Source organism: Elephas maximus, chromosome 16, assembly GCF_024166365.1.
Source record: "Elephas maximus indicus isolate mEleMax1 chromosome 16, mEleMax1 primary haplotype, whole genome shotgun sequence".
Taxonomy (NCBI): Eukaryota; Metazoa; Chordata; class Mammalia; order Proboscidea; family Elephantidae; genus Elephas; species Elephas maximus.
In genome coordinates, this window is record NC_064834.1 from 56,427,858 (window position 1) to 56,455,320 (window position 27,463).

Sequence of the window (27,463 nt, forward strand, 5' to 3'; positions counted from 1 at the left end):
CTGCAGGTTGGCTGCCCCTGCCACAGGTACAAGACCAGGTGAGTTGGAGTCATCATTTTTTTTAATTGCAACCCTGTTGCCTAGGTTTTCTGCTTATCAGTGTTAGAAGATTAGCAGTTTCTTGGAGGAAGGGGAAAGTGCGAGATCCTCCATTCCTCATTGATTTGCCAGTGAGAAGGATAATTACTTCCAGGGTCCCCTGCAGAAATACAGTGGGAATTACCAGTCAGATTTCTCTGATGAGCAAGCTGCCTCTGGCAAGCTGTTAAAGAAGCATGGGTGTGTGTGTGTGTGTGTGTGTGTGTGTGTGTTACCTGTGCCATTCTTTTGATGGAAACCCTGTGGCATAGTGGTTAAGTGCCACAGCTGCTAACCATAGCTGCCATAGCTGGTATTCATTTGATGCAGTACCATAACCCTGAGTTCTCTTTAACACCCTGGAAAACCTCAAAACAGATCAAAGGAATATAAAGTATTAGACTCCTGCTTTCCCTGACCTGTGCCACCCAAGATTGTTGGAGGGTCATGAAAAGTAAGCTCTAGGGTCGTACACTTTCAATTCACAGAAATTAAAATCTCTTACATAAAAGCAAAGAAAAAGGTGATGTTGGAAAAATAACTTTAGGCTATTAAGCAATCTGCTAAATGTCCATCTCTGAACAAAGTATTTTGGAGGGGGGGGTTCTACTTTCAGAAATATGTGGTCTATGTGGACAGATAAGAAGCACATGAGAAAATAATTGCATGTATATAGACCTGGAGTCTCAAACTCAAGTGATGCAGGGACCAGGCAGATAATGACAATAAGTGATGTGGCCAGGTGGGAACACTGGTGGCCCCTATGTAAAGGGACTTATGTCATTCAGCTCTGAATAACTGTTGTCATGTGAAATTGAGGGCCAGACGTGCTGATTTTCTTAAGAGAAGCTGAAAATAAAGATTTTTATGTGGAATACCTATATTTTGAAATGTTTAAATAGGCTAGGATGTGTAGCATTTAGAATGTAGGGGCTGGCATCCTGTCCCAGATGTACTTTCGATGTCTCCTACCCAGTTGGCATCCTGGGCCACATCCTGAATGGTTAATAAGTCTACAGATGAAAAGTTGGTATTGAGAAGTGGTTTTTTGGAGTCCAGGATAACATTTAGTAGACTGTCTTGCCGGGAGCACGCAGTGATACCTTTATGTTCTATGAGATAAATTTAAATCCAGCACAGCTTGTAAAGAGTTCTCTTTCTGACTCAGAAGGATCATGTGATAGGTCTGGCAGTATAAAGAGACCTTTTGTGCCATCGAAGGCTAAGGCCACTAGAGTACGAGGCAGACATCTGATTTTTGGTGATGGTTCTTTCCCTAAATAATTGTGTCCTTGAGTAAGCCAGTCCCTTCTTGGAGCCTCAGCTTCCCCATTTATATAATGGCAAGTTTAGGTGCTATAATTTTTGAAGTTCCTTCGAGCTCAGATGGCCTGGATAGGCACCATTTGGACAGTGGGCTGCGTGGCAATATGTGAGGATCTGTGGACTGTGAGACTCAGAGGGTAGCTGATTGGTTAATCCCTGGAAGATGTACTCTCATATCTCTCAGTTCTGTGGCCACACGTTGGCCAGTTAGCACTCTCATCCAGGCCAGCCTTTCTGAAGGTACAGTTTATAAAATCAGCAGGTATGTGGTTGCCCGTAATCCACTGGTTCTGTTGGTGGAACTCAGAGCAGTAGCATCTTCTTTGGCACATTTGAGCGGTTCTGTCAGTATGAACTGATGTGACTTCATTCACATGAGTCTCAGCCCTCACTCATCCAGACATACGCAGCCTCCTGCTACAAACACAGGAGCCAGAGACATTGCCTGGACCTGTTCTGGCAACCAGGATAGAGGACCCCAAGTATCGTAATAACAGGCAGGGGCCATGTCTGCAGCCCCATACTCCCTCCCTCATGGCCACCAACTTAGGGAAGCTTCAACTAGGCATCTCACCTCTGTGGGCCCTACATTCTGTCTTTGGAAAATGCACATAATGAGCTATCTTTAAAAGAGCAAGAAAGAGAAGCCCCTCTTAGCCCTAATACCTGTTTTTTGTTTCCAAAGGTAACAAGCATCTATGATAATAATGACAATGATGATGACGATAAGCTAGCCCTTTTTGAGTTTACTATGTGCCAACAACTTCTCTAAATGCTTTTCATGAATCAACTCATGTACTACTTTGCCAACAACCCTAGAGGTCGGTACTATAAGCATGTCCATTTCCAGAAGATGGAAATTCAATATGAAGAGATCGGTGAGCTGTACCTATTTGGTTGCTGATGGTCACTTATATTGGTCTCCTGATCTCATAACTCACTTAAACTCATTTTTAATTCTGAGTCACACCACATGTTGGGGCTGAAGGACCCCGGAGACTGTACAGGCCCTCACATTCCAAAGGAGGCCACTCTGGGACTTACCCTAGGCCGTGATGTCATTTGCACAGATGCCCACAGAGCTGGGGTAGAACAGGGTCTCTGACTTAGTCTGGTGTTCTGTGCTGCCTATTTCCTGGATCCATAAGACTGTTACCAGCAGGAGCCCACAGGTCTGATGGAGACCCTGGCTGGGTACAATGTGCTGAGTGCAAGTAAGGAGCAGTGGGAAAATGGTGCTCCCTACCTGTCCCTCTGAATGTTTGTGGTGGCCCTAGGATTCACATACACATCAGTAGCTTCTCAGTTCTCTGGTCTTAAAGCCCAAAGATGTTGGAGCTGGAATTTCATTTCAAAGGAACTTGGGTGGGAAACCAAGGGCCTGGAATGCAAACTGCCTGTTGCATATCGAAGCATAGAGTGGCTGAGCAGTGTGCACATGGATGGGTAATCTGGGAAGAGCTATCTGGGAAGGGAGTCAGGGTTCTAGTTTAGGCCTTTCTCTTAACTTGCTGTGAGACATTAGGAAATTCATTTATATTTTCTGAGCCTCAGCTTCTTAATCTATAAAATGGGGGTAAAATATAATTTACTTATTCCCTTCTTTTAGAAACACACTATACAGTTGCTGTCCAGTAGACTGCGACTCATGTCGTGATGATCCCATGTGTGTTAGAGTAGAACTGTGCTCCGTAGAGTTTTCAGTGGCTGATTCCTTTGGAAATAGATTCATCAGACCTTTCTTTTGAGGTGCCTCTGAGTGGACTCGAACCTCCAACCTTTTGATTAGCAGCCAAATGTGCTAGCTATTTGTACCACCCAGGGACTCCTTTAGGAATGTAATTAGGATAAAATGAGATATGTAATGTTGCTTTGGAAGAAATAAGCTACAGAAGGGTAGGGTGTTTGTTACTGCTCGGATGGAGCTGGCATCATGATCACAGACTGGAATCCAGGCCACGCAGGTACAAGGCTCCCTGAGAGCCCTGCTGCCTGGCTCTGCTCCAGTGCTGACCATAGGGGCTGCCTTCTCCCAGCTTCCTGTGGGAGGACACAGCTCCCACTTGGGAGTTTTAAGAGCCTCATGTCCTGCCCCATCCGGGAGACATGCTGCCACTTGATTATTTCCAGTCTTCTTCCCTGTCTCTTAAAACCAAACCCGCTGACTGCCTGTAAGAAATTGATTGCTGATGGAGAGAAATGGTCCCACTCTTGTTAATTCACAGCCACCTTGTTTTTCTTACCTCATAGATTAATAGTTACCAAGAGGCTAGAGCAGTGCTTCAGGAGGTGTGTTGGAGGGGAAACGTATGAAAGATAGAGTGAAAAAAGGAAAAGACTAGCACTTGGACTAAGCCTACGTAGTTGAGTGACTCCAGGTGCATACCTTTCTCCTAATATGTCCAGAAAGAGAAGCAAAAAATCAACCCCCACAAAGTGAAAATATCAGACTTCATCCAAAAAACAAAACAAAAACCAAACCCATTGCCGTCAAGTCAGTTCTGACTCATAGCGACCATATAGAACAGAGTAGAACTGCCCCCACAGGGTTTCCAAGGCTGTAAATAATTACGGAAGCAAACGACCACGTCTTTCTCCTGCAGAGCGGCAAGTGGGTTTGAACTGCTGACCTTTTGATTAGCAGCCAAGTGCTTAAATACTGTGCAACCAGGGCTCCTTCAGACTTCATCAGGGGCTGAGAAATCAGGGGAAAGGTAGATCAATAAGAGAAAGGACATTTCTTTAGAAGTTTCCATCTGCCTTTGTAGTGTGACCCAGTGATAGAGTAGATATGAAGTATGGTTCAATTCAAGCTAATCACTTAAAGGAAAAGGAATCTAGAGTAATTCTTGGAAATCCACTCTTTAGTCACAAAGTCCCTTTCTCAGCAAATATATGTATGTGGTTCCCTGTATAAATTACTGCAGTATGCTCTAGCCAAGAATTTATTTAAAGGCTCATTAAAATGATTACTAGTTTTTTCTTTTGCATTTTATTTGAAAATGGGAAGAATATAAACCTATAGCCTGGCTTCTTTCCAAAGCACCCTTTGAGATTTGCATTGAGTATATCATATTTTTAAAATAAAGATTTGATTTGCAATAAGATCTGGGCATTTAAGAAGAATGATCAAAATTAGCCACCTACTGCATTTCTTGGGGACTTAGGTTTGCCTAACCTAGTTTTTTAAATTTGGTTTTTATTGGCTTTAGGTATGTGTACGTGTGTATGTGTACATATGCATCAGTGTATGTTCAGAAGATTTTTCAACAAAGAGCATTATGAAAAAATGTGGGTTAAGACAAGGAAAAAAACCTGTTCTGCTTCTATGCAAACTCTGGTTTAGACTGAAGCAAGAATTAAAAGGAAGCCTGGTTTCTGTGTGGGCACATGTGGTGCTGGTCCTGTTTTACTGTCTCAGCCTAGGTACCCTGCTGGGCTGCCATAGTTGCTCAATAAAGCCTATGAGGGGGGCTTCCATTGAGGGGAGAATGTCAGCCAAGGCCACAGAGTAATGGCTAAAGCAAAACCAGTAAGAGGGACAGAAAGACCAAGGACCAAACCCAAAGGAAAGGGCTTTGAAGTACAGCATGAAGGAGTCACGCTCGATAAGAGAAACAGCACATGATGAACACTGGTGGGGGCTTCTGAACTGGACCTGAATGACCAATGGAAATCATGGGAATCCTGCACTTTGAAGGTCTTTAAAAACGAGGCAATGAATCCCAGCCTGAACCAGTTAGTATAGCACCAAGCTTGAAGAAGAATGCCTTCCTATGGTACAGTCAGAGCTGGTGAAAGGTAGAGGCAAAAATCAGTCAGACTTTGGAAGAATGTTTGGGTTTTGGAGAAGGAGGGAGGAGAAAGGACAATCTGATTAGGGAATGAGGGTGTAGAGATTTAAATGGTTGTGTTGGGCTGAGAAGTTGCAAATTGGAAGAGAGGTCGGCTGGGGCCAGATAGTGCAGGCTTCCAAAAGCCCAGGGATAGAGTTAGGTCTCAGTGCAGAAGGGACTAGGAAGCCAGAATAAGCTCCTAAGCAGGAGATTGATGGCATGAGAGCTGTGTATCATAGATAGAGGATGTGCTAAGCATCCCTGCCTTGCCTGTCTCCTGCCCCGCCCTCGCCAGTATTTTTTCTGAGCATCCCAGGCAGGAGCAATTGCAGCAAAGAGCTTGGGAAGGCAGGGTGATGTGTTCTTCCTGATGCACCGACACAGAGTCTTACAGCAAATGGGCTTCACTGCCCCTGAGGTAGAGGCAGCTGTAACAGAAACACCACCACCATCCCAATGAAAGAAATGACTCCATTTTTCCCTTCCTGGTGAGCTCAACCAAGCAGAGAGTTTGCTGCTGGCATGGTTGCCTCCCCCATCGCCCTACCCCCTACCCCCTCCCCCGGCCTGTCCTGTCATTATAGGCCCAAGGTCAGAAAGCCAGACATCAGCTCTCAGCGCTCACTCTGTTGGGGGGGCGTGTCCAGCTGATGAAGGGTTAGAGTCCTGGGATCCTTGGGTCTGCCGAATGGCTCGGGGGTGGATTTGGAGCAAATGAGACCCATCCCCACATCTTGTGCCCGAGTTGACAGTGCAGAGTGAAACACTGGCCTCAGTGACAAACAGAGGCCTGGGTGAATACGGGCAGCCCCGTGCAGACCCTGGGAGAAGGGCAGACAGTCTCCCCTGTGGTTGCACAGTACCAGTCTGACTCTGAGACATGGCTTCACCGTCTTATGACCACAAACAGAGGAAGGAAGTGAACTTGAGAGACAGGACTGTGAGAAATGCATGTGATGCTTAGTGAAGAAGCTTGCCAGCACTCTGAACTTCCCTGGCTCCTCCTTAGTCCAGTGTGAGGCAGGATGATGAGGAGGACAAAGCTTCACAGCACAGAGACTGTCTCATTTCTCTAAGCCTTAGTTTTCTCATCTGTTAATGGGGGTCACAATAGTATTTTTAAAAAGGAGCTTTAAGAATTAAAAAGGTAATATTTATATGCGGGCAGTGGTGGTTCAATGGTGGAATTCTTGCCTTCCACCAAGGAGACCCAGGTTCAGTTCCCAGCCAGTGCTCTTCACGTGCAGCCACCACCGTCTGTCAGTGGAGGCTCGCGTATTGCTATGATGCTGAACAGGTTTCAGTGGAGCTTCCAGACATGACAGACCAGGAAGAGGGTCCTGATGATCCGGTTCCAAAAATCAGCCATGAAGACCCTGTGGATCACAATAGCAGTGTTGCGTTCCATTGTGCCAACTTGACGGCAACTGTCAGCAACAAGAGTGCCTGGCACAGAGGAAGTGTTAACAAATGTGACTTACCCTATTTTCCCTAGTTAAATAAGCCTCGTTCTGGCCTTCCTCTCTGCTCAGTGATGCCTCCTAGTTCTCAGTTTCTGGTTACCCTGTTGACCCGTTGTCGTCAAGTCGATTCTGACTCATAGTGACCCTACAGAACAGGGTAGAACTTCCCCATAGGGTTTCCAAGGAGTGGCTGGTGGACTTGAACTGATGACCTTTGGTTAGCAGCCGTAGCTGCTAACCACTGTGCAACCACGGTGCCAAGCAGACCACATCTGTGTAACTCGCTGTTCTATCCTGGGAGAAGGAATTCATCCTTTTCAAACCAGCCTTAGGTAAAGTCCTTTCAACTTCCAAAACAACAACAACAACAACAACAAAAATGGCCTCTTCACTCCCCTTCTGTTTCGTCGTCTACCTACCCACTTGCCTTGTGTGCATCTTCATGATCCAGTGATTCAGCTTACATCTTACTTAAACCAAAAAACCAAACCCAGTGCCGTTGAGTCGGTTCTGACTCATAGTGACCCTATAGGACAGAGTAGAACTGCCCCCATACAGTTTCCAAGGAGCGCCTGGCGGATTCGAACTGCTGACCCTTTGGTTAGCAGCTGTAGCACTTAACCACTACGCCACCAGGGTTTCTATTACATCTTACTTAGTGAAGTATAAAATAAAAACAATGGTTGCCCAGCCCTGGCAGTGTGCAAAGCCTGTGATCACTCATATCTCTCAGGCCCGTTAGGCAGGTAGAGCTGGGGGAACAGGGCTTTATGTCTGATGGCTCCAGAGTCCCAGAGAGCTCCCCAGCATCAAACCCCCACCCAGCACTATGGATAAGCACCTCCAGATTCATCACACCCTCTTGGTGGTGTACACAGATGGTCCTTCTTGCCACCACACATATGAAGAGCTCCTTGCTGTGTGCGGACGCTCTGCCAGGCCCAGCATACTTAAGACGTGGACTCCATGCTAGCAGATGTGGTGTTAAGTGGAGTAAGAGTGAGGAGTAAGAGTTAGGAGAGCAGCTAGTTGCCCAAGACACCAGAGACTGCGGTTACAACAGCCACTGCTACACTAGACATTGGTACTGACTCTAGGTTGTCACTAGAAATAACAATGCCAGCACTTATTGAGCACTTCCTGTGTGCCAGGCTAACTGCTTTATGTGTATGTTTTTCTCATACACAAAATATGTAATGTATATATTATATACATTATGGCTCTACCTCTTACCACTGGTGGCTTGGGCAAATTATTACATGTCTCTAAGCTTTTGTTTTCTTTGTCTGTGTAATGGGATAATACAAATTCTCACCTCATAGGCTAACAGGGAGTTAAATGAGAAATGTTTGTAAAATTCTTACCCCATGATGAACCCATGGTACCCAGTTTGTAAATATTATTTATTATTACTCTTAATGTAATTGTAATCTTAGGATAGTGGGTTTCCATACACAAGGTGTGGTTCCATGTTGAAACTGCCCATTTATGAATGGACACTTAGCTGGGCATTTATGGCACTACCTCAGGCATCAGGTGCACTGTTTGGAAAAGGATGGAGCTGGCAGGTGACTCAAAGTTTGTCTGGTTCAAGCTTCTCATTAAAGTGATGAAGAAACTGAGCCCCAGTATAGGCAATCACTTACTCAAGGTTACATGGCCACTTAGTAGTAGGCTTTGGAAATAAGATTTCTGGCTTCAGGCCCAGTATTCTTCCTATTAAATTATACAGAAAGACAGGTAGGCAAAGCTGAGCAGACAGGTAGCTAAGGAAAAAAGAAGATACTGCCAATTAGGTACTTGGAGGTGGTCATTGTTTTTGTCCAGTAAACCTAGAGTTTACAGGGCACTGTGCATGGTGCTGACATTAAAAGAGGTCAGGCCAAGGTTTCACACTAGGGTAACACAAGGGCATGTGGCTATGGAGAAGGTCCCCAAGGCCAAGCTCCACCCAGTCCAGCCAAAGGCAGCAGTACCGGAGGAGAGTCTAAGACATGGTAGAAGCAAGGTGAGAAAAGGTCGAAATTGGAGCAGATCTGTGCAGTGACTTCTGATACCAACTACCCGGAGTTAGGCCGAGCTGCATAGGTTAAGGGCACAGTCCTCCACAAGCCTACACTCACTCAGACACCAGCCATAAGTTTGGTGGTCCTCAGACTACCCTCACTTCTGACGAGCTGGCTACAAATTCACGGGTTCCCACTACCCCATCAGCATTATAATTTGCTAGAATGATTCACAAAACTTACGAAAGTGATGTACTTGTGATTATAGTTTTATTATAGCAAAAAGATACCAATCAGAATGAGCCACAGGGAGAGTTGCATAGGGCGAAGTCAGGGAGCATCCCAAATGAGAAACTTTTGTTGTCCTCTCCTGGTGGAGTCAGAATGCATTACCCCTCTGGTACCTCGGTGTGTGTCAGTGCACAGAGTACTACAAACCAGGGAAGCTCACCCAAGCTTTGGTGTCCAGAATTTTAATTATGTTTTCATTATACAGGCATGATTGATGGAACTCAATCTCCAGCCCTCTTCTCCCTGTATATCAGCCTCATATCCCATGGCTCAAAGCTCCAACCTTGCAATCACATGTTTGGTCTTTCTGACATGATCAGACCCCATGCTGAGTCATCTTGTTAGTACAAACTATATAGGGGCCCACCATGAGTCACCTTGTTAGCATAAATCATCAACGCCCACCATGGATAACAACCACACTTCAATATCTAGGAAAATCCTAAGGATTTAGAGGTTACCTCCCAGGAACTAGGGACAAAAAAAAAAAAAGGTCAGCCAAATTCTCTATTACACAGTCTGCTAATGTCAAAGGTGGAAAAAGGCCCCAATACAAAGACCAGCCACAAGGTTAGAGACCAGGTCAGGCCAGGGAGTGCAAGACAGGCCAGAGCATAAAGTTCAGGATTGAGGCTGTGAGGTTACTGGTGGCCTATTTATATGTCTTTTGCTGGTCAGACGGATGGTAGCAGGGGAGGCACTTGACTGATTGAAGCAGCCAGGCCTGGCCAGATGAGAAGGATAGCCACATAAGAAGAGTAGCAGGAAGATAGGGTGCAATTATCCAAAGTAGTCTTTGGCCTGAACCTCAAGTCTTCAATCATCCTGGGGGAGGCAGTGGCAGCATATATATACATGGAAGATTTCCTGACTCTGCTCCTGGATCTTCTGAGAAGAGTGAGTTGGTGTCAGAGCAGAAACTAAGCACACAGGTTAGCTCTGGAAACTCAGACTGAAATAATGAACTGCAGGCTTCCGGGTCTCAGCTGGCTCTCCTTGATCCCAGTTCATAGAGTATTAGTGTTTGAGAGCTCAAAGGAGACCGGCCTTGCAGACATGAGGTTGTAAAAAGTTATTTTTCTGAGCAGTTTTTCTCAGTATTAATAGCTTCTTGACATGGTTGTCTGGGGAGTCTGTCTTGTCTTAGCCAGACCCGATGCCAATTACTAATGGTTGGGATTACTCCATGTCACACTGTTCTCTTGAGTAGCAAGAGAGATGGTTTCTCTTCAGTCTCACAGATGCTTGCATATGAACTCATGCCTGTTGAGTTTACCCTGAAGTCTCAGGGCAGCTACTTGGGGCCTGGACCACCAAACCCTGGAAGTGAGGGAAGAGGAAGTGTCAAGGAAGCAAGCCACCACCTCAGTCATCCTCTGAAAAAATGATACAATCAGAACTTTTTGTTCATCTTCAGAACTTTGATCATGTCAATGCTTACTGAGAAACCTTCAGCAGCTTCCCAGTGTCTACAGGGAAAAATCCTGTATCATTTTTCTGGCAAAGCAAGTGGCTTTGAACCCACTTTTCTAGGCTTCTCATGATCAGTTCTGTGACCTTGGACAAGTTTTAATTGCTCCAAACCTAAAGTCATTATCCAAAAACTGGGAATAGTAATACCTGCTGTATCAGTTCAACTGCTTTGACTCTACAAGGTACAGGAAACCCTGCCTTCACCAGCTTACGCATGAAGAATTTATTTATTTATTTATTTATTATGGTTGTTAAGTCACTGGCTCCACGATACCATCCAGGACCAGGCTCTTTCCATCTCTCTGCTCTGTCTAGAGTGTTGGCTTCTTCTAAGGGTAATTCCCTCATGACGATGACAAGATGGCTGCAGAGGTTCTAGCATCACATCTAGACATGATAACGTCCAGAAGAAGAAGCGGAAACAACACATTTTCAGAGTGAGGAAACTATTGCCAGAAGCCCACAGCTCCTAGTATTGCGTCACATGTGTATACCGACGCCGGGGATTGAGTTAGACAGGGGAACCGGAGCTGGGGGCCCCCTTCTCCAAAGCGCATGCCCTCACAGAAGGGGGTACTTGAACAGAATTCAGGTTCTGTTAGGAAGGAAGAAGTAAGGGCAAAGATGGATATTGTGTAGGTAACCAACAGTGTCTACCACTCTCCATCTTAGGGGTCTTTAGAGAATCAAATGAGATAAACCATGTAAATCAAATCAATGTTAGCATCTCTCGTGTTTACATCTGATTTCCTGTCTTCATGTCTTGGCTTTCCCTGATGTGTGCCCACTTCACCTACCAAAATCTTACTTATCTTTCAAAGTTCAGTTTAAGCCTTCCTCTCCCCATGAAGTCTTCTCTGACACTTTAGTATCTCATCCCCCATGTTTCATCCCAGACAGAATTTCTACCCCCAATTCCTAAAATACTGTAGCAGGTCTGTGGATTGATTGCATCAGAGTAACCTGAGGGAACTTGAAAAATACTGAGTTCCAGACTTCATTTAGCATCAAAGATTTCAGTTATCCAAACCCGTAAAACCTGCTGCCATCGAGTTGATTCAAACTCATAGCGACCCTATAGGGGAGAGTAGAACTGCCCCATAGGGTTTCCAGGGAGTGGCTGGTATATTCAAACTGCTCACCTTTTGGTTAATAGCTGAACACTTAACCACTACACTGCCAGGGCTCCTAATTGTCAAGATCTTGGTATTTCTGATGTATATAGACAGTTGGGAAATAATTTCTGAAAATTACCACCTGGGTTTCATCACTCACTGCAATGATAGTGGATAACTTTTCAAATTGTGTCCCCAGCTAGAAGACAGGGACTGTATCTCATGTATTTTTGTGTCCCTAAATGTTACCTAATATACAACCTGGGCACATGTATGCTATCAATAGTTTTTAAGGTGATTATGTTTTCAGTGAGTCTTTTGGATGAGAGGTTTTTATAAAATGGAGCCCAGGTGGTGCAATGGTTAAGAGTTTGGCTGCTAACCAAAAAGTCGGTGGTTATGTACATACATATAGGTGTATGTATGTGTGTATATATGTATATATATGTTTGTGTACTTGTATATATATGTATGTGTGTGTGTATATATATGTACGTATACACACACACATATATACACACCTATATATACATATACCCATTACCATCAAGTCACTTCCTACTCATAACAACTCTATAGGACAGAGAAGAACTGCCCTATTGGGTTTCCAAAGCTGTAAATCTTTACAGAAGCAAACTGCCTCATCTTCCTCCTGTGGAGTGCTTGGTGGGTTCAAACCACCTACCTTTCATCCATACTGTATATGTATGTATGTATATTACATATAAACATATGTATGTATATTAATATGTATACATACATACATACCTCTATGTCTATACTCCACCAATTTTCTGGCCTTTTCTGGATGTAAGGGCACCCATCCCATCTACACCTCTAGTATTCTGAGAATTAAAACCAAAAGAGGTTTGCTGGTGTGTTCCTCTGCCGCTTCCTGTCAAAGAGATAGACAGCTCTTCCTCCTTATGCTCAGTTCCAGTCTTTCTGTCCAACATTTCTGTCCTCCTTTTAGAATTATAACCAGTTTAGAAGGTCTGACTGTGATTTCCTTTAAGATTGCAGAGGCGGAAGAAGTCAAATTGACTTAATATTATCCCTGAAAACAGTCAAGGCTGGGAAGGGGCACTTTTTGCACAGCTTGCTTTTACAAGTAATGATCTTAGCACTGCTATTGGATTTTCAGGGAGCTATGAAGACACTGAGTACAAGGATATTCCAGCTGGACTGTGAGCATTTTCCAAATGTCTGTGGTGAATGTTGACCTGTCCAGGGCACTGAGGGAGGGCCATCGAGGAATAGTAAATAATCGTCCAGTATGTCCTTACTATGTACCAGAGACAGGCCTCAGTCTACATGCATTATATGGTTTAATCTTCAAAACAAACTTTGATCTTTGTGAGTTGTTCTTATTAGTTGCTGTTGAGTTGACTCCTACTGACGGGGACCTTAATGTGTAACAGAAACGTTGCCCAGTCCTATGCCACTTTGATGATCATTGGCAAGTTTGAGTCCATTGCTGGTGGTGTTGTGGTTGGTATGGTATTGGCAAAGAATATCGATTATCTCTAATATACTGTGGACTGCCAAAAGAATGGACAAATTAGTCTTAGATGAGATACAAACAGAATGTTACTCAAAAGTGAGGATGGCAGGACTTCAGCTCACTTACTTTGGACAGGTCATCAGGAAAGATCAATCGCTAGAAAAGGACATCATGTTTGGTAAAGTAGAGGGCAGACAAAAATCAGGGAAACCCTCAATAAGATGGATTGACACAAAAGCCTCAATAATGAACTCAAATTCAAACTTGTCAGCTAGGTTACTGTTATTATTACCATTTTGCAGCTGTGAAAGCTGAGGCTGAAAGAGGTTAAGAAATATATCTCACTATAAAGTTGATGATCTGGATTTTGAACTTGGGTTTCATTGATTCCAGATTGCATACCGTGACCCACTGTACTCTACTGAGTTCTGGAAAACATGCTTTATTGGTTCTTAGCTCTGCCCTTCAGGATCACTTGGAGGAACTTTAAAATATACCCATACTCAGGCCTCATCTAAAAGATCATTTTTATAGGTAGGATGAGGCCTCGGATTAGTATCTTACAATGCTTTCAAATGGTCCTAATGTACTTGCAGCATCAGGAACCACTGGTCTAGTTGGAGAGAAAAATTCATTGATACATCAAACATTTTTCAGTGTCTCTGTGTCCTGGGCCTTTGGCGTCATGGGGGCATGCCCGAGAAGGTAATAAGTGCTGTAGGTCAGAGAGAAAGGAGTTGCTGATTCTGCCTGGGAGGTCTAGGAAGGCTTCAGGGTGAAGCTAATAAGCTGAGTCAATACATCAGTAAGGGTTTGCTGAGGACAAATGGGGTGGGGCGGGGTGGGGAGGGCTTTTTAGGGCAGAGGAAATAGCATGTGCAGTGGCATAGTGATGTGAGAGTGAATAACGGGTGTTCAGGAAGACCCAGGAAATTTGGTGGGATGGAATGAAAGCACATGTGAGGAAGTGGCAGATGAGGAAAGAGATGTGGTAAGGAAGCAAATGATTAAGGATCGCCTGTTCTGGGCTAGGGAGTTGGGACTTTTTTTTTTTTTCTTGACAGACTAGGGAGTCATTGGATTGGTTTTGTGCCCTAGAAGATCACTTTGGGAACAGGGTGGAGGTTGGACTTAAAGGACGGTGAAACTGCCAGGAGAGAGACAAGTACAATATTGCTTTATAAAAGTAAAAAGATTAAAAGCCACATGAAAGTCCAGTAATGAGAGATGTAGTAGCAAATTAAGATACATTCATATGATGGCGTACTATGTAGTAATTAAAGATTATATTTGTTGGCATGTAAAGCAATTCATGACACATTAAGTTAGAATAACTGTATGTGTGAAATAAATAAGCAAGCAAAATATATGGCTAACTAATGCTGTCGGTGAGAGTCATTAGTGGTTCAGTGGTAGAATTCTTGCCTTCCCTGTGGGAGACCCAGGTTTGATCACCAGCCAATGTACTTTACGTACAGCCACTTCCCATCTGTCCCTGGAGGCTTGTGTGTTGCTATGATGCTGAACAGGTTTTAGTGGAGCTTCCAGACTAAGATGGACTAAAGGGAAAAGCCTAGTGATCTACTTCTGAAAAACAGCCAGTGAAAATCCTGTGAATCTCAGGGGTCCTTCTTTGTGAATGGGGTCGCCATAGCTTGGGGGCTGACTATATGGCATCTAACAACAACAACAGTGATCTAGGGAAGAGGTAATGAAGGTAGGAGAGTGTGGACCCCGGCAGCGGTACAAGGATGGAGAGGAGGGACCGGCTGTGAAAGGTGCTAGAGAAGTGGGATCAACCCAACCTAGTGCTTGTTTGCATGTTGGGGTAAGAAAAACCCATTTTAAATCTTCTTGAAATCTCAGTTTAGATTTTAGTTGGAATCTCAGGATTTCAACTTGGGTGGCTGAGTAAGTGAGTTGAGTAGGCTTTGGGGAATGAGGACATTCATATGAATGAACTACAGATAAAGAAGAGGTTTAGGCAAAAGATAGTTTGGTTGGAGCATGTTGAGTTTGATACTATGACCATCCAGGTGAGAAGGCTGTTAGGCTGTTGAATTTACGAGGCTGTATCTTATAAGAGCACATATGTCTCCTTGGCAAACAAAGACAAATTCAGCAATAAAGGCTGGTCGAACTGTAGTTGTTGAACATAGGATCAAGTGCAAACAGAGCCAGCTTGCAATCAATTCTGCAGACATTTACTGAAAACTTACTCTGTGGCCAGCACAGTCCTAGGCACTGGGGTCACAAAGATGAACAAGACTTGGTCTCTGTCCAAAGAAAAATATTATAATAGATCTGTGTATCAAGTGCTTTGGTAACACAGAGGAAAGAGCAAGTAACTCTACCATGCAAGGTTAGAGAAAGCTAGAGAGCAGAGCTCACATTTGACTAATCCTTAAAAAATGAGAGTTTGCTGAGCAGATCAGTATTTTTATGCATTGAGGTTGCAACTGGATTTCACTTTAGAAATAAAGCATATTCCAGAAAAAGTGGGTTTAATTTGAATGCCTGGAAACTGAATATTAAACTCATTAGAAGAGCTAAAATCTAAGATGTCTCTTTCAAGAAAATAGTTAACACTGAATATGTGTTTCGTAAATCAGTTTAAGCTCTTCCTTGGGTTGACTGAGAGCTAATATTACCTTCACTTAACACAGGCAAAGCAGCATCTAATATCTGAATCAAGAAAAAAAAAAAGGGACTAGTAAATGAGGTTTGCCTTCCTTCAGTCCATAGTAGTCAGTCAGACTTGAGTCTTGGCAGGACAAGCTCCCCCAAGCTCCAGGAAGATGCCTCATTATCTGTGGCTGCTTAGAGGACAGGAACAAATGAGTCACATCTTGTTCACCTCAAGGGAGCTTGTTGAAGGTCACTCAGCAAAGTGGTGGCAGAATCCCACTGCTTTGTGCACCTTGCCACACCATTGGGCACTTGGAAATGCTGCTTCCCCACGTTTGGCCTCTCTTCTTTGGCAGTACATGCATGTATTTTTATCTTTAATTACAAGGCACTGCAGCATGTAGTGGTTCAGGCCAGGTGCCAGTGGGGATGGAAGCCAGCCAAGTGGTAGATGCTTGACCTGGTGAAGGATGACTAATGGGCAGAGAGTTTGAATTCCAGTGCTACCCTTTCATTTTGCAGCAGTTTAATGTGTTTTCTGCACTCCCAGGGCTCCCTATGCATCAGGAGCCCATTCAACCTCAACTTGCCTCTTTCTCTGCTGTTGTTAGTGCCTTACATTTTTGACTGGGAAATAAATATATTGGGGAAACCCAAACCTTCTCAAGCTGATACGGGTCTGAGTAGTTGGCAGGTTAATTTATAACCTGGGATTAGACTATTCTTTGACATCTTCCAACTGGAAAGCCTGTATTGGTTTGGGCAGGATGTTTTTCAGGGAGACATGTTATATGAAAGAATTCGCTTTTATTCAGTCCCTAACCTGATCAGGAACTCTCAGTGACTCCTCATTGCCTACAGGATAGAAATCAAACTCCATAGCATGAGATTAAAGTTGCCCTGTAACCTCTGTCAGCTGTTCTCTTCCCCCTCATCTCACACTCTTCTACCCTTATCTAATTCAGACACTCATTTTTCTTTTCAATTCCACTGGAAGCTCCATATTGTCTTCCTGGAATGCTCTCCCCACTTACTTGAATTCTAACCATCTTCAAGGCCCAACGCAGAAGTCACTTTCTCCAAGAGGCCTTTCCTCATTTTCTTGGCCCAGTGTTTGCTGTCACATTGATTGACATTTCTCCTTTGCTTACTTTCTTTAAATGTTTCTAAGCTAGTTCTTTTGGGGCAGGCACTGAGTTTTTCCCATCCTCATGCCCACTGTAGTGCCTGACACAAAGTGTTGCATCCTTTCAGAGCACGGTGTTCTTGTTTGGTTGTCATCTTTGGGGGAAAGCCACGGTGCAGGTGTTGAAGGCAGTTCAAGGTAGCTGGATTCCAGCCCCCTGTGGATGGTTCTCAGTCTTTCCCTGGGCAATGCCTGTGGAGAACTAACTAGCCAAGAGGGCTTCTGCTTCAGGTTTTATTCTAGCTTTCAAGATTTGCCTTCCTGGTCCAGATGGCACCTGAGCTTGTCTGCTGGGTCCTGGACTCACCTTCTGTGTTTGGCGTTCTGCTGGCCTCCCCTGTAATTGCAATCTGGCTAATGGCTTCCAGCTGTGATAGTTTATAGTCTTCCTCTAGCATCCTCTGCCAGAAATCCAGAGCCTATCAGCTTCTACTGGGGTGGGGGAGGGGAAGAAGGCAAGCAAAGGGAACATTTACAGCAGCATTGATTGCTTCCTTCTTGGTGCTTTCAGAGCATTGTTTATCTCCTGTCCTCACAGGTATCTCACTGCAGCTCAGCTATTTATGTCTCTGTCTCTCCTGCTAAACAGTGGGTGCCCCCAGAGCCAGACCAATGCATTAACTATCCTGATTTCCTGGTACCTAATACCATCCTTCGTACAGGGTTAACATTCATTTAAACTAAACTAAGAAATTGCCAAGTGAGAATTGTCCAGGAAGTACCCAGTCAAATCAGGTGAACCATCTGAACCTCATATCATGTTCCTGTGTTGCTTTTCCTAAAACCGTCAGTAGTGTCCTATTGGACTTGAAGCTCCTGCAGACTGGAGCTTGGGGGGAATGTTTCTGTCCTCTGGGTCAAAGTAACATTGGTGAAGAGGGAGGTCAAGGCAGACCAATCTGCCTTCAAAGCTCTTTGAAGAAACTGCTCTCACCAAAAACCTACTTAGGAAATTAATTTCCGGGTAGGTTTCCATACTGAATACAAAAGTAGGGCTAGGAGAGATGTAGGCATGGATTTCTCTACCTCTACAAAATTCAGGCGGTAAAAGATAGACCATATTTCTTTAAATTTTATTTTTTCTTGCTGAATTTTTTTTTTTTAAAGGAGTTTGAGCCCCAAATTGGTAGACTTACTGACCTATATCATATCAGTTATTCTTTCTGATCCTCCTCCCCACCACTGGGTCATGTAAAAATACTGAGTTTTACACAATCCAGGGAAGAATGGGAATGTCTTTGACCTCAGTTGGAGGTGAAGCCTTTTGCCTTTCCCAAGTGTCTGTCTGGTCCATTCAGAGGTGGCTGCCTCCCAGGGCAGCTTTCATTCCTCTATGTTGAACCTGGCTGTACAGACTTCTCCAAGGCTCTAAGAGTACCAACTTCACATACAGGTACTTCCCACCACCCCGCAATTTGAGTATTCTGCCACTATGGGATGCCGCTGAACAAGCTAAGACAACCACAACCCTTCTTACTCCTATTGAATTAGACTTTAAGGATTTGGACTCAGCTCTTCTTTTTTTTTTTCTCCTCAACCACAACACGAAAACTATCTCAGACAATCTGGCTTAATTCCCTAGATGGGTATAGACCTTGAAGAAACAAAGATGTTTGTAGCATTGGCTTCTAGGTACAAGCCTCTTTTTCTTCTTGCTCTGGCCCTGAAACAAGTAACAAGAAAGCTGTTAAGTCCCAACTGGAGGAAAGAGAATCCAAACCTTGCAAACAAAGACCTGGTTGCCTGTCTGTGAGGGTTTGTATGGGGAATTGAGATTTACCTTTTGTTTCTGCCCGCTGAGTTTAGAGTGTGGAGAAAGAAGACACTATTTAATGTCTTAATGGGTATCATGCTGTGCTAAAATTCTCAATAAATCACCCTGATATAAGGACAGGAATTATTTTTTCTAATTTATTATTTTGTTATTGTTGTTGAGAATATATACAGCAGAACATACACCAATTCAACAGTTTCTACATGTACGATTTAGTGATACTGATTACAGTCTTCAAGTTGTGCAGCCATTCGCACTCTCCTTTTCTGAGTTGTTCTTCCCCCATTAACGTAAACTCACTGCCCCCTAAGTTGCCTATCAAATCTTTGTTTGAGTTGCTGTTGTTAGTTTGAGCCTATACACAGGTAGTTCTTAAAAGAGCACAGTGCTCAAGGCAGGCATTCTTCACTAGTTAAGCTAAACTATTGTTTGATTTTACAAGACTTTAAGGGTGTTTTTGGTTTAAGATTTAAAGAATATCTCATGGTAATAGTTTCGGGGGCTCATCCAGCTTCTATAGCTCCATTTTTATTCATTGGAGAATCAATGGAAAGGATCAGGCTCAAGGGGGTCAGGTATTGAAACACCAGGGTTATGGAAGGAAAATTATAGATGGACTCTGACCCATGAAAACATTTCTCAGCATTTTCCCCTGGACTTGTAGGAGTCAAATGCTGTTGTTTCTTGGAACAACTGTGGAAATATTTTGGAATACTGACAGTTTGAACAGTCTGGTACCTATTAGAGAAATTGGATCTGTGATTAAAAGCCTTCCGCAAAGAAGTCACCAGGCCCAGATGGCTTCATCAATGAGTTCTTCTCAATGTTAAGGAAAAAATAATACAGACCTTACAGAAATTCTTCCAGAAAAAGAGGGAAAACTTTATGACTCATTATGAAGGCAGTGTAACCTTGATACCAAAACCTGAGCATAACATTAAATGAAATAAAAATTGCAGATCATCCCGTCATGAACATAAATGCAAAAATTCTTAACAAAATATTAGCTAATTAAATCCATCAAAATATAAAAAAGATAATATATCACAACCAAACTGGGTTTATTTCAAAAGTGCAAGGTAACTTTCACATTGAAAAGTGAAATGCCATCTACGAGGAAATAATATGATAATCTCAATTCATGCAGAACAAGTATTTGATAGTGCTCAATACATATTCATGATAATTTTTCTTTGCCAACTAGGAAAAAAGGGAACTTTTTAAATCTGATAAAATGTATTTTTAAAAACTACAGCAAACTTCATACTTAATGGTGAAAGTTTGAAGATTTCCCCCCAGAGATTGGGAATTGGATAAGGATGCCCGTTATCATCTCTTTGATTCAGCTTTATAATCGAGGTCGTAGCCAATGCAACCAAACAAGAAAGGAATAAAAAGTAGAGGAATTGGCTGGAAGGAAATAATAATGTCATTATCTATGTAGAAAATTCAAGAGGCTATGTACAAACCACTAGAATTAATAAGTGAATATAGCAAGGTCACTGGATACAATGTCAATATTTAAAAAATAAATATTTCTAAATGACAGCAACAGACACATAGAAAAAAACATTAAAATGGTTCTATTTATATAGCATCAAATAATATGTGATAATATATATTTAATATAATCATCTAATGAATAGATTAAGAAACAAGCAAGGCCTCAATACAGAAAAGTACAAAATATTGCTGAGAGGAATTTAAGATAAGACAATCTTGAAATAAAATAAATTGGAGAAATTATGTTATCAGAAGACTTGTTTAAACCTGTGTTAATTAAGACAGTATGATTTTGGCACAGATATGGAAAAATAGACAAGGAATAGAGAAAAGGGCCCAGAAGTAGACCCACTTGCTTGATTTATAGCAAAAGGAACATTGAGGTGCAGTGATAAGAGAATATCTTTAAAAAAAATGTCATTGAGCCTGTTGGACATCCTAATATACCCACTGTTCACTTATCAACATGGTTAGGTTGCCAAAAACCAGGTTGTCATGCAAAAATGACACTTTTTTTTTCTGTTTTTAGAGCATCCATTTGTCTGATTTTTTTATTTAGAAAATATGATCATAGAAATAATAACAGCTTAGATTTACTGATGTGCTTATCACTGTGACAAGTCCAGTTATGGATTATTCCTCTGTGGAGAAGGAGGCTTGGAGGACACAAAGCTGGGTAAAGCCAAGCTATATGACTGGAGGGCCCACGGCTTAACCACCTCACCTTCCTCCTGTGCTAGGTCAGAGCTTCCTTCATGTAGCTGCCTCCAGGGCTCCACTCCAACCCCTGTAAGCCTTGAGTTCATGATCAGGGAGCCTGCTCTGTTCTCTGGGCCTGGCAAATCACTGAGGCTCTGGCTTCTTGAGAGGGTGCTCTCAGGAAGCCTGGCTGTGCACCCGGTCCACTGAGGTGGAGGCTTTAAGCCCAGTTTGGCTCACTTTGGGGTGTCATTAAACTTGCATGCATTTCTTCCAAACACCCTCTCTGATGCCTCTTTCTTTCCTCCCTTCCCAGAGGCCCACCTATGGAAAATAGCACCTATGGCAATTTGTTTTAAATTACTGAATGATATCTCACAGCTGGTGAGGGAAACTACAATAGCCAATAGAAACTGCTCTCAGTGCCCCTCCTCAAGCAGCGCTCAGGGCGTGCCCCCTACCTGCCATACCTTAGGTAGGTGTCTGTCAAACACTTCCCGCTCCATGGCGATTTTGAGCTGCAGGGCCTCAGGCTGCATAGAAGCTGGAACCCAGAACAGGCACCACTGGCTCGGTGCTGCCTGCGCATCTTCCTGGAACTCCTACAAATTATTAAGAAAAAGACTACTGTGTAGGAAAATGGACAAAGGCCTGAGCAGACATTTCACCAAAGAAGATGTCTAAATGGCCAATAAGCATATAAAAACTTGTACAACTTTGTTAGTCATCTGGAAATGCAAAATAAAACTACTCCAAGATTCTTTACATAACCAGCGTACTCGCTAAAATAAAAAAAGATAATACTGACTGCTGGCAAGGACATGAAGCAACTAGAACAAATGAACACTGGTAGGGATATAAATTGTTACAACCACCGTGGAAAATTAGCAGCATCTACCAATGAACATCACATACTCCTACCCAGTAATTCTCCTCCTGTTGTTGTTGTTAGGTACTGTCAAGCTGATTCCAACTCATAGCGACCTGTGTACAACAGAACGAAAAACTGCCGGGTCCTGCGCCACCCTCACAATCCTAGTTATGCTTGAGCCCGTTGTTGCGCCACTGTGTCAGACCATCTCATTGAGGGCCTTCCTCTTTTTCGCTGACCCTCTGTGTTACCAAGTATGATGTCCTTATCCAAAGGCTGATCTCTCCTGATAACATGTCCAAAGTATGTGAGACGGAGTTTTACCATCCTTGCCTCTAAGGAGCATTCTGGTTGTACTTCTTCCAAGACTGACTAGTTCATTCTTCTGGAATTCCATGGTATATTCAATATTCTTCCCCAGTATCACAATTCAAAGGCGTCAGTTCGTCTTCGGTCTTCTTTATTCATCATCCAGCTTTCACATGCATATGAGGCAATTGAAAACACTATGGGTTGGATCAGGCGCACCTGAGTCTTCAAGGTGACATCTTTGCTTTTCAACACTTTAAAGAGGTCTTTTGATTTGCCCAGTGCAATGCGTCTTTTGGTTTCCTGACCGTTGCTTCCATGGATGTTTATTGTGGATCCAAGTAAAATGAAATCCTCGACAATGTCAGTATTTTCTCCATTGATCGTGACGTTGCTTATTGGTCTAGTTTTGAGGACATTCGTTTTCTTTATGTTGAGGTATAATCCATACTGGAGGCTGTGGTCTTTGATCTTTAGTAAGTGCTTCAGGTTCTCTTCACTTTCAGCAAGCAAGGTTGTGTCATCTGCATAACGCAGGTTGTTAATGAGTCTTCCTCCAGTCCTGATGCCCCATTCTCCTTCATATAATCCAGCTTCTCAGATTATTTGCTCAGCATACAGATTGAACAGGTATGGTGAAAAGATACAACCCTGACGCACACCTTTCCTGACTTTAAACCACATAGTATCCACTTGTTCTGTTCGAATGACTGCCTCTTGATTTATGTACAGGTTCCTCGTGACCACAGTTCAGTGTTCTGGAATTCCCATTCTACTCCTAGGTACATATTATACAGAAATGCAGACAAATGTGCAACAAAAGACATGTACAAAAATGTTCATAGCAGTAAAAGCCACAACCTTGAAACAACCCAAATGTCCATCAACAGTGAAATGAACAAATAAATTGTGGAATATGCATACAGCAGAATACCATATGGCAATGAGAATGAATGAATTACTTATATGCAACAAGATGGATTAATCTCATAGAGTGTTGGGTCACCCAAGCAAGATACAAAGGGAGTACATACTGTGTCTGTGACCCTGTTTATGTATAGCATTTAAAAACAGTAAAAAATGAATCGTTAACAGAAGGAAGGCTAGCAGTTACTTTTGAGAGAGAGGAGACACGAAGGGGGCTTTTTGAGGTGCTGCTCATGTTTTTCTTTATCACAAAGGTGAACAGAAGGTGTACTCAGCTGTGAAAATTCATCAAGCTGTGCCATTATGATTTGTAAACTCTATGTATGCTGACTTCACTACGACGTTTAAACTATTTTGTAACTTTAAGGAGGCACTTCAGTCCAAAAAAGTAGGCCATGGCTGCTCTATTGAGCAGCACACACTTTTTTTTGATAAAACTAACCCCGCCCCGCCCACACACAGTGCGCTTGCTCCCCTTCTCTTTATGTCTCTAGACCAGTGTATCTTCATACATATTGGGGAAGCTGAGGTATCTTACTCAACTCTTTAGGATGCTGTGGGAATGGCCTTTTGACTCAAAATTGTTGCCATTTTGTGGCCATTTGGTGTGGTTTTAAGAGCTCCCATTCTGGCTTCAGGAAACCTGAGTTCTAGTACTGTTCTTCTACTTACTAACGGTGTTATCTCTGGTGGGTAGTTGAGTTCTCTAAACCTCAGTGTCCTCATCTGTAAAATGGGGATAATATTAATACTTACCCTGGTAGGGTGTTACTGAGTTTCAAATCCATGAAAGTGCTCAGCACAGCAACTGGCACATCTCGTGTGCTCAGTAAATGACAGCTTCGGTGGTGGTGGAGTCCCTGCATGGTAAACCAAAAAAAAACCAAACCCACTGCCGTCGAGTCAATTCTGACTCATAGCGACCCTATAGGACAGAGTAGAACTGCCCTGTAGAGTTCCCAAGGAGCGCCTCGTGGATTCGAACTGCCGACCTTTTGGTTAAGAGCTGTAGCACTTAACCACTATGCCACCAGGGTTTCCCCCTGGATGGTACAAGTGGTTAAATGCTCAACTACTAACTGAGAGGTTGGTGGTTCGAACCCACCCAGAAGCGCCTTGAAAGAACCGACTGGTGATCTGCTTCTGGAAAGTCACAACCTTGAAAAAACTTGAAAACCCTGTGGGGTACAGTTCTCTGCAACATCTGGGGTCACCATGAGTCAGAATCAACTCAACAGCAACTTGTTTTGGTAGTGGTGATGACGGATTATTGCCAGTAGCTAAGGAGTGGAGGCACAGCTGTTTAGAACACTCGTAAGAGGTGAAGAATAAACAGTTGTAAATAAAGGACTATCAGTCTTGTTCCTTCCTCTTTTGGTGTCTCCTGTCATTTCCTCTGGGACCTCCTCCCCAGCCCTTCTGTCCTCCTGTTTGTTAGCCCAGTTTTCATGGTTGAGCTCTGAGTTCCAGCCAGAGCTCCCTGCCTGGATCATGCTGACTCTCTTGTCCATCTTGGTGTGTATGGTTATGTTGGATCTACTCTGTTTCTACATTATCAGCAGAAGCCAAAAATTGTTTGATGAGCACTTTGTTGTAGTCAGACCATCACAGAAGCTTTGATGTGGAAACAGAGCACTCAGAACTCTTCGTAAACGCTAGGACTGATCTCCTGCTTTGACGTGAAGTTGCCTGCAGGTTGGCAGCCTTGCTGAGTCCATGGTTTCCTATGAAACCACAAACCCTGTTTCCACTGGCAGAACACATACCCACTGCTTGTGCCGCTCAGCTCTGCGCTTCCCCCTCCCTGCTTTCTTCCCCCTACCTGTGAGTACCACTTAACTGAGACATTTTCCTTCATCCTCTCCGTCTGTAAGAACCAATCACTTGTGGCCTGAGGGAGTGAAGGCATCAGAGCGTGCTTCTCTTTATTTGGAGTTAATAGTTTTATGCCTACTTGGTGAGATTTCTATGTCCTGGGGAAACAGGAACCCTCATCCCCTTTGAGCTCCCAGCTGTTCTTTGGTGTGGCCAGGGGGAACCAACTGTAATAGGAATGGGGACTTTCCAGTTGGATGTCTGCCAGTGTCTTTTTTTCTGTGACTCCAACATGTCTCATGGCCTAAAGGAAGTACCTTAAAGTGAAGGACCCTCCTCAAGAGGAAGACCTGTCACTATATGAATGAGTAAAGTGTAGATTTTCATCTTTTTAGAAAGGTTATCAAATAGGTCAGGCAACTCCAAACCAACATGCCCTCTGCTATCCCAGTGTTGATTGTTCACACTGATGTCTGTATGGGAAATATTTAATTACAGGTCACTGTCCCCCAAGTCTCTTCTGCCACCAACCCATTCCTCCTAGTTACCCACCACATACTACTTACTTTGTCAAGGAACACAAATTCATGCAAATAGTAGTCTGAGCTAATGAAAGCTAATTTGTGGCAGAAAAGACCACCATCCAGGATATAAAGAAAAACAAAATGTTTGAGTGGTCACCATTTGGGATTACAACTCCCTCTCCCCCCAAGTCTTCTTCATGGCATGGATAACCAAGCTTTCACAGTATAAGCCAAGCTTGTTTTTTCTTCTATGTTTAAAACATCAGTAGAGCCTTTTGGCACACTCAATGCACACTGTACTCCAGAGGCAGAAAATGGAGTTGGCTTTATTTGAAATTGCTATATTTGCTTTGGTTTTCAATTGCTATTGGGCAAATCTGCTGCAAAAGACCTCTTTAAAGTGTTAAAGAGCAGAGATGGCACCTTGAGGACTAAGGTGCACCTGATCTAAGCCATGCTATTTTCAATTGCCTCATATGCGTGCAAAAGCTGGACAATGAGTAAGGAAGACTGAAGAAGAATTGATCCTTTGAATTATGGTATTAGCGAAGAATATTGAATATACCATGGACTGCCAGAAGAATGTACAAATCTGTCTCGAAGGTAGTCTCGCCAGAATGCTCCTTAGAGGCAAGGATGGTGAGACTTTGTCTCACGTACTTTGGAAACATTATCAGGAGGGACCAGTCCCTGGAGAAAAGTATCATACTTGGAGAAGCAGAGGGTCAGCAAACGAGAGGAATACCCTCACCAAGATAGACTGCAACAGTGGATTCAAGCATAGTAATGATTGTGAGGATGGCACAGGACCCAGCAGTATTTCATTTTATTGTATATAGGGTCACACTATGAGTCAGAATGGACTTGACAACACCTAACAGCATCAATAACAACAACATGTTTTTCACAGACATTATGTTTATGTAGCTTGGCTGCTAACCAAAAAGTCGGCAGTTAGAATCCACCAGCCACTCCTAGGAGACCCAATGGGGCAGTTCCACTCTCTCCTATAGAGTTGCAATGAGTCGGAATTGACTTGACAGCAATGAGTATGTTTATGTTTGGGCATCACAGGGGAAATATAGGTGGTGGGAGGAGCTGTTGCTTGTATGCCATAGGGAAAGAGTAATAGTTTTGAAAGTAGCTTGAGCCTGGGAAGTCAGGCTTTTAGTTTGAATTGGCACTTCAAGAGAATGATAGATGAATTGAATTATTTTTCTCAGTAAGAGAGTAAAACATTTTAACAGAGGAGACATTCTCTTAGGGGTTCAGAATACAGAGTATTAAGAAAAGAAGTTAAATGTGACTTCCATCTTCTACTTCTTAGGAAATTTGATGCAGTCTCTTAGAACCCCTTGCAGCATTTCATAAGTATATTTTATTTTCCTTTACACAAGATATAATAAAGAGAACATTAGAACAGAAATCTGGCTCAGTCTAGGTTTGGGATCTTTGTTCAATGTGGCTTTTTGAATAGAACCAAGCACACGCTTAAGTTGGTATTCCCTTTAAGAAAAGCCACTATGGAAATGTTTTGAATTATAAATTATGTATGTTTTGAGTTTCTGTGTGTATGAAAGAGAGGGGGTGGGTGGAGAACATAGTGAATTTATTGGTCGTTTCCTTGGTGTATTTCACTGTTGTTTGTAGATCATTAGACATTTGATGGAGAACTGAAAGTTTAAATTGCACACTGAACATCAATTTGAAGTAAAATAATAATGAGTCAGTGGAGCAATAAGGTTCTGTTTACAAAAGTTCTACTTGAGTCAAGTTTTTGTTTAAAGTGCACGAGCCCACGTGTGCAGGTGTCAGGTGAATCACAGGCAGCATCGGTCTAAGATGCTGAGGGGGAGGCTGGGGCCAAAAGAAGTAAGTTGAAGATTGAGTGAAAAAGTGTAGCACCAAGCAGAGTAGAGAGACCTGGACTCCCCTGAGCTTCCTCATCTTTATACCTCTGATTCTCTCTTTGCAATGCCCTTCTGCTTGATCTCCTGTTAACATCTTACCCCTTTGCAAAATGTCACCCTCTGAAATGAAACCATATGTGATAACTACCTTCAGCCAATGGGATACTACTGCCTATTGTCTCCTTTGTCAAGAGACTGCTAGTTTTAACAGTATAGAATAGTAAG

At 43.1% G+C, this 27,463-nt stretch overlaps 1 protein-coding gene across 1 annotated transcript in view; it reads left to right on the top strand.

The window, feature by feature from the left end:
- SORCS3 (sortilin related VPS10 domain containing receptor 3) overlaps positions 1 to 27,463 on the top strand; it is a 673,703-nt gene that overhangs the window by 315,125 nt on the left and 331,115 nt on the right. The gene's annotated exons all lie outside the window — the stretch shown is intronic.